This window comes from Sorex fumeus, unplaced genomic scaffold (genome assembly GCF_029834395.1).
Source record: "Sorex fumeus unplaced genomic scaffold, SorFum_2.1 ptg000024l, whole genome shotgun sequence".
NCBI lineage: Eukaryota > Metazoa > Chordata > Mammalia > Eulipotyphla > Soricidae > Sorex > Sorex fumeus.
Genome location: NW_026606081.1, coordinates 19,312,356 through 19,320,947, shown reverse-complemented (window position 1 = coordinate 19,320,947; position 8,592 = coordinate 19,312,356).

The window sequence follows — 8,592 nt, the reverse complement described above, 5'->3', positions numbered from 1 at the left end:
GTGTAGATGTACCAAAGTTTCTTTAACCAGTCATCTGTTCTTGGGCACCCAGGTTTCTTGTGTCCCAGAAAATCAAGTACCTAGGAATCACCTTAACTAAGGAAGTAAAGGACCTGTACAAAGAAAACCACAAAACGCTACTTCAGGAAATAAAAGAGGATATGAGGAAATGGAAAGATATCCCCTGTTCATGGGTCGGGAGACTTAACATTGTCAAAATGGCAATACTACCGAAAGCATTGTATAAATTCAATGCAATCCCTATAAGGATACCCATGACATTCTTCAAAGAACTGGAGCAAACACTCCTGAAATTTATATGGAACAATAGGCCCCCACGAATAGTTAAAGCAATTCTTGGGAAAAAGAAAATTGGAGGAATCAACCTCCCTAACATCAAGCTCTACTACAAAGCAGTAATGATTAAAACAGCACGGTACTGGAACAAAGGCAGAACGCAGACCAATGGAACAGGATTGAATACACTGACATCTCCCCTCAATCATATGATCATCTAATCTTTAATAAAGGTGCAAGAAATGTGAAGTGGAGTAAGGAAAGCCTCTTTAACAAATTGTGCTCGCATCACTGGACGGCTACATGCAAAAAAATGGGCTCAGAACTCTGCCTAACACCATGTACAAAAGTAAGATCAAAATGGATTAAAGACCTCAACATCAGACCAGAAACCATAAGGTACATTGAAAACAAAGTTGGCAAAACCCTCCATGATATTGAAGCTAATGATATCTTCAAAGATGCCACGCCACTGGCTGAGCAAGTGAAAACAGATAGATAAATGGGACTATCTTAAACTAAGAAGCTTCTGCACCTCTAAAGAAACAGTGACCAAAATACAAAGACAGTCTACAGAATGGGAATGGATATTTGGTGAATACACATCTGACAAGGGGTTGATATCAAGGATATACAAAGTACTGGTTGAACTCCACAAGAAAAAAACATCCAACCCCATCAAAAAATGGGGCAATGAAATGAACAGAAACTTTCTCAAAGAAGAAATCCGAATGGCAAAAAAGCACATGAGAAAATGCTCTACATCATTAATCATCAGGGAGATTCAGATCAAAACCACAATGAGATACCATCTCACACCTCAGAGACTGGCCCACATTCAAAAGAACAAAAGCAACCGATGCTGGCGTGGATGTGGCGAGAAAGGGACACTCCTTCACTGTTGGTGGGAATGCCGACTGGTTCAGCCCTTCTGGAAAACAGTATGGACGATTCTCAAAAAATTAGAAATTGAGCTCCCATTTGACCCAGCAATACCACTCCTGGGAATATATCCCAGAGAGGCAAAAATGTGTAGTTGAAGTGACATCTGCACTTGTTTGTTCATTGCAGCACTCTTTACAATAGCAAGAAGGTGTTTTATTCAAACTTTTTAATGCAGTGGCTTGAGGAATTAATCAAAAAGGAAGTTTTGGAAGACAGAAAGTATGGAAACTTAGAAAAATCGAGTTATTCAGAAGAAGAAAACAGTTCAGAGGAGAAATCAGAAAACGCATATCAGGTGTCAGTACACGTGCTTTCAGGTCCTTCTGCTCGAAACTAAGAAAGCTGATGTAGTTTCCCCTTTCACTGATGAAGCCCGGGGCTCGGCGTTTGGCTTGGCGAGTACTGTGGAACTAAACACAAGCCAGCATGTCTGGCTCCAAAGCACAGACAGAGCATTGCAGGCAGTAAGGAATTGCTGTGGAGGTGAAGAAAAACCAAAACTCATTCTCCAAAGAATAATGAGAAAAATACCTGCTGCTTTGTTTATACTGAAAAGACTTGTGGGGTGGGTGGTGGTCTCCTCAGACATCCCGAGACAGCTCCTGGTGTGTGTCTTGTGACGTGTAGTTTTACTCTAAGAAAGAGGTGGTGGAGAGAGATGGCAAACAGTTCAAGACTTTGATGTCTCGTTGCTTCACCTGATCCTGTGTTCACAAATGACAAACATGAGTGTCCTTAATGAGTCAGACATGCGCGAAATAAATTCAAAGCTTGGGAAGGGAATAAGGTACCTGCACAAAGAGTTTTTAGATGTATTCTGTTTAAAAGAGAAAGGAAGAAAAAGAAATTATATGAATTGTTGAGAGAGAGAGAGAGAGAGTAGAATAATCAGTTTCCCTAAATAGGTGCTTCTTTAACTTTGCAGTCCTAAGCCCTGCTTGCCTGAGAAATGCCACATCTCATGCTATCACATCTCAGAGCCCTGCCAGAAACACCTTAGGTTCAGTAGAATTGATTTTTGAATTAATGTTTGAGTGTTGCATAATCAGAAAACTTTGACTGTTGCCCTAATTTTTCATGACCGCCATGTAAGTGACCACACGTGGAACCACGATCTCTCAGTTTAAGAATCTGGAGGCTTTTGTGGTAACTGAAAGCAGATTCTGCTGTGCAGAAGTGCCTTATATTTTCATGACTGTCTAAGAATTCGTGTTTCCTCAAACACTCAGTTGCACTCTCAGTCCCCTTAGCCAGTCCCTGTGTTGAATTCCCTACAGCAGAATCCAGGTGAAGCTACCCCCACCTGGGCCCAGGTGACTGAAAAGGCACATACGTTCTTCCTACGCACAGTGGCCCACACTGCCGAGACACTCAGGGTGCGGGACAGCATCAGTCTCAGAGTGGAAAGAAAAGGAAGATGGACCATCAGTGACCCGTGTTGTAAGAGTTAACCCATTAGCTTAGCTAGCCGGGTCAAAAGGCAATCAGAATATAGGAATCCAGACATGTAGAATTAATATAGGAAAGATACAGAAATGTATTGATGCCCATACGTGTGTGTTGTAAGTTTTGTTACATATAAAAATAGAAAACTAGATACTAGATATATTATTGACTTTTCTCACTAAAAGATTCATTTTCTAGAAGGTTATGGAAGCAACTGTGGGGATTGATACTTTGAAGATGGTTGCAAAGAACTGCAAGCTGATTATTTTTGATGTGTAAGCATTGGCATCAAATCAAAGGGAGAATATATTCAGGGTGCAGTCTGAGGTGTTCTCTGGCCTTCAGGAAGGCAGCTTCAGAGTACTCACAGAAAACATGAGTCTGTATTCAGAAACTTAAAAGAGGAGCTAACTCAAAAAAGAGGCAGGAATCTCTAAGAAAACAATTCCTGAGCATTCAATCATAAATAGTCCCCGAAACTGAGAAGAAGTGGGTGACTTCTGAGGAACCTGGTGTGGCAAGTTATCTGAGAAAACACAGAGGGTGGGGGAGCATTTCCGAGAGAGAGAACATGGCATCTCCAGGAGACTCTCACACAGTTAACGAAGCCCAGAATGAGTGAGGGTTTGCAGAGTACACCCAGGACAACAAAACGACCGAGTTTTCTGTTTTGTGTGGAGAAACATCTAAGGAAGACCGAGCACTGGCCCTGGTGCTGTCCTGTTAGGGGAGGAGAACAAGCCAATATTTTCTTTATTTCCGCTTTCCATATGAAGCACAAAGCTCCTCCATGTGTGCATATTCAACTGTGCCAAGAAGCATCAGATTTAAGGAGGGCAAGGAGGTGAGTTTAGACCTATTGCTATCTGCTCTGTGCTATGCATTTATTCACAATTACTTTTTTTCTTCTTTTTTAAAATTTTTATTAGGGAAACACCATGAGGTACAGAGGTAGACTTACAAATTTTTGTGCTTGGGTTTCAGTTATACAATGACCCATCCCTCCACCAGTGCCCATTCTCTACTATCAATGATCCCAGTATCCCTCCCAACCCCCCACACCCCCAATCCCACCCCGCCTCTGTGTCAGGGCATTCCCTTTTGTTCTCTCTCTCCTTTTGGGTGCTGTGGTTTGCAAAAGAGGTATTGAGTGGCAATCATGTTCGGTCTATAGTCTACTTTGAGCATGCATATCCAATCTTGGGAGGATCCTCCCAACACCCTTTACTTGGTGCTCCCTTCTCTATCTGAGCTGCTTTTTCCCCTAGCATGTACGGCTGGCCTCCAAGCCATGGAGTAAACCTCCTGGTGCTTATCTCAGCTATTCTTGGGTGTTAGTCTCCTATTTTGTTACTTTATGTTACCCAGATGAATGCAATCTTTCTATGTCTATCCCTTTCTTTCTGAGTCATTTCACTTGGCATGACATTTTCCATGTAGTACCACTTGTGTGTAAATTTCATGACTTCATCTTTTCTAACAGCTACATAGTACTCTATTGTGTAGATGTACCAAAGTTTCTTTAACCAGTTATCTGTTCTCGGGTACTCAGGTTTTTTCCAGATTCTGGTTATTGTAAACAGTGCTGCAATGAACAAAGAAGTGCAGATACAATTACTTTTTTTTGAAAGTGGGTGCTATGAACCCTTCCAGGCCCTAAGTATATATAGATGAATAAATTAAGTGTCTGACTTCAAGAAGCTTTGATTACCATTGACTCTCTTTAAAGACCAACTTGATATTAATAGGCATTTAAAAGGTAGTTTATCTGTAGAGAAGAGAAGAGCAAGCTTCGGACTTCCCAAGGACATAAATTATATTTTATGTAGATCCAGGAATGGTTCTCTGACCCTGTTTGACTTAAGATGCTAGACTGCCACTTTCTACTTGATTTTATGTGGCTTTAAAACTAGACATGTTCCCATGAGTTACACTCAAGCATGCAAAATCAATTGCAGGTGTAGGTTTAGAATATATAAATATACACTGACATTCCACAACATTGGTAGCAAGTCCTAGAATCTTACAACAGTAAAAATACTTTTGTATTATTTAAAGTGTGTGTGGGGGGAGGGGGGCACATGTCTATTTCAGACCACAAACAGGCAAATCTCATGTAGACTGAATAACATAATTTCTACTAGCGACTTAAGAACATTTAAAAACAAGTAGTAATCACCAGGAGGTGGTGTGGTTCCTAGAAATATGTCACATTTGATTTACAAAACAGTGAGCGTGATCTCAAGAATTGAGTTTGACCTCAGGTCTCAAACATTGCGATACAGGTGGTTTCAAAACCTCAGTGCTTTGATCTGCATCTCCTTGATGATTAACGATGTAGAGCATTTTCTCATGTGCCTTTTAGCCATTAACTGAAGCACAAAAATTTGTAAGTCTACAACTGTACCTCATGGTGTTTCACTAATAAAAATTAAAAAAAGAAAAACACCTCAGTGCTCAGGGCTACAGTGATAGCACAGTTTGCCTTACACGCGGCTGACTCAGGTTCGATTCCCAGCATCCCATATGGTCCCCTGAGTACTGCCAGGAGTAATTCCTGAGTGCAGAGCCAGGAGGAAGCCCTGTGCATCGCCAGGTGTGATCCAAAGAGAGAGAGAGAGGAAAAAAAAAAACCTCGGTGCTAAATCAGACAGATGACTTCCGAGTTCCAGGTTGGACATTACTCCAAAAGGTTACTAAGAGAAAGTCTTTAGTGCCAGAGAGCTTAATAACTGTTTTCATGGTGATTCAATAAATAAATTTATAAAAAACTTAAAAAATAAAAAAAGGTTACTTTTCCAGTTGATAGAAACCGAAATCTGAACACACACACACACACACACACACACACTCACACACACACACACACACACACACACACACACACAGAGATAGAATGCCTTCACCTTAGAAAGCAATCAGAGCTAAGAAGGCTAATGGTGGCCAAAACAGAAATCGTAGGCAGTCAACCCTGGAGAGGTGTGAGTAGCAGTACCTCAGGGGCCACAGATGCTGGAGGCAGGCGTGAGCTGTCCTGCCTTTCCTGCTGTCCTTCATCTGCCACCTTGGCCCTCAGGTTCCCGTGGCCCTGACCCTTGTGGGGCAGAGACACTTTCTGACACATCGTAGGTTCCTCACCACCAGCAGAGCGCTGACTGCATTCCCAAGCATGTAGTGCGTGTGTGTGTGTGTGTGTGTGTGTGTGTGTGTGTGTGTGTGTGTGGCGGGGGGTGGAGGTTGTTGTCTATGAAGGTGTGTTGAGATCCGGGTACCGCAGGCAGGGCACGCACAGCAGCTGGTACGCTGAAGGGTGGACCTGCACTAGGTTGGGCAGGGCAGGGGTCTCAGATCCCCGAGGAATGGACTGTGCCAGTGAGGGAGCGAGCTGGCAAGGGGAGAGTCTCGAGGATGAGGCTGTCGGTCTCCTCCCCGGGAGCAGGGCTGTGGCATGTCATTGGGCACGGAGCAGGAGCTGAGGTCACCGCTGACCTTGGAGAGAGTGTGGCCGGCCGCAATGCGCCCAAACGATGTTAGATTTACATGAGACCGACTAAAATTCTGAAGCTAGGAGAAGTTAATGGATTAGTCCAGGTTGTCTAGACCCCAGACGATAAAACTGCAGCCCGGCATGTAGCGCGTCTTTCTTTCATGCGTGAAATGAATATTCCATGCACATCTCTCTTTCTGTAAAATAACTCTGAGTTCAAGGATTTTCTGCATAAAAATCCTACCTCACTCTGACAGATAACTTTCACAGAGCCACATTAATTCAACACAGAGACAGTTCTGCCTGGCCCGCCCTCTCATCCACCTGCAAAACACATCGTTCATGCTGGGAGCACACCGCTCTGCTAGCACTAACGAGACTTTCTTTCCTGCCATTTGCCATTTTCTTTCTTTCTTTTTTTTTTAAAAAAAAGGACGGAATATATGGCTTTGTATTTTTTTTAATCATCGTGATGGTATTTTGAATTTCTGCCAAGACAGATTCATTCTTTACCCTAAAAAATAATGATACGCTCAAGGTAAGCTGCTATCCTATGCTGATGATCTGGACAGAAATGAAAGGAACGGTAGCAGTGATTATAAATACACCAGCTTCTGAGCTCAGAGGAACATTTGTAGGAGGATGGAAATCTTGATTGGAATCAGAGCACACTCCAAACCTTCTTTCCATATAATAATTTCCATTTCTGAACTTTTGGATATTTACCAGAAAGTGTTTGGGTTTATAAATATAAACCAAATTGAAATTTGGTATTTATGTACTTTGGTATTTAATGTTTTTTATTAGCCAGAATTATTAGTAATGGTATTAACTTGGATGTTCAGGTAGGACAGTCTTAGCTTTCTGTTTCCACTTATTAACAGTGTGACAATGAATTAGGAATTTAAAATTTCCTTACCTCACTTTCCTTATCATGAAACAGACACATTAGAATTTTGGAGTTAGGGGCCCAGAGAGCTAGAACAGCAGAAAGGGCTTTTCCTGCACACAGCTGGCCTGGGGTCGAACCCTGGCACTTCAGATGGTTCTCCCAACACCCAGTGGGAGTGGGCCCTGAGCACAGAGTCAGGAGTCATCCCCGAGCATCCAGGTGTGGCCTACTCATTCCCCAGTTTTAAATTTTATAGTAGTGGGAGATGAGTTCCTGAAAGGATTAGCATAATGATCAACATGTTAATTACTAAATATTATCTATTGTCACTGGATGTCAGGAAGAGCTTCAGAACTGAACATTCTGTTTCATTTTAGGTTTCTTGCAAAATATATTCCACAAATTAAAATAAACTTGGTAAAATATGTCCCACGTGTCGCGTTATATTCATCAGTAGTTTCCTTCCTGTTGACAAGCAGTTTTCCACTGAAGGCCCAGCCGTGGGTCGCCCAGTCCCATATGTTGGGTGCTTGGTGTTTCTAGTCTGGGGGATCGTGTGAGTGGGGGCCCGTGTGTCACAGTCAATGGGAGGTTCTGCGCTTTCTTCCCTGTGGAGCAGTTGTTCCAGAACCTTCTCTCAAGCAGGGCCAAGTGGGGGAACTGGGTCACCCCCAGCCCCAGAGGAAGTCTCGACTTCAGGAGAGTTTCCTGGTCACTGGATTTGCACACCAGCTGCTGCTAACAGTGCCCCGGGCCTCGCCCAGCTACTGCCGGGAACTTGGGCTGATGGGCTGTGTGATGCCCGCCAGGAGCCAGGTGCTCAGGAAGGCTGCCGGGTCCGGGAGGTCAAAGAGCATCATCACACCGGTGTGCAGTTCCTTTAGTGCTCCTGGGAGTCACCAGGCCAGGAATGTATACCCGAGAAGGAAGTCTGTTTTGAACAGATCAGCACAGCGAGACACGGCACCTGGGGGTCATGAGGGAGAGACAGGACAGGGGGACACGCCTGGCCCTGTTCACCCCCCCCCCCCCCAACACGGCATATGGTTGGTTCCGAGCACGGCCAGCAGGAAGCCGGCTGTGCTGGGGGAGAAACATGGAATTAACATATGCTGAGGACACTCGGGGAAGGAGCGATGTGTGGGAGTTGGGAACAAAGACGGTTCATCGCTTTCTCTTTCTTTAACTCTGGGGCTTGAGATTCCTGGAAATCCGCTGGTGCGGAGCAGTTCCATGGGCAGGCTGGGCAGTGTGGGAGGTGGAGGGGGAGGTCTCCAGGGCGGGCGGGACACAGACCCCGTGGGGCCCAGGCTCGCGGGCACCGAACAAGCCCAAGGTTCCGTGGAGACTTTGAGAGGCCGGGAGGATGCGGGCCTGGTGGGGGCTTCCCGCTGCCCAGCTGTGCTCACGGGGAAACTGTCCTGATGGCCGGAGCTGGTGGTTCTGGTTCCGACAGAAAAGTTGCACTTGAGCTCTGTGCTCAGGGAAGCCGCTGGGGTGCCAGGGTCCAACACGAGTTGGCCGC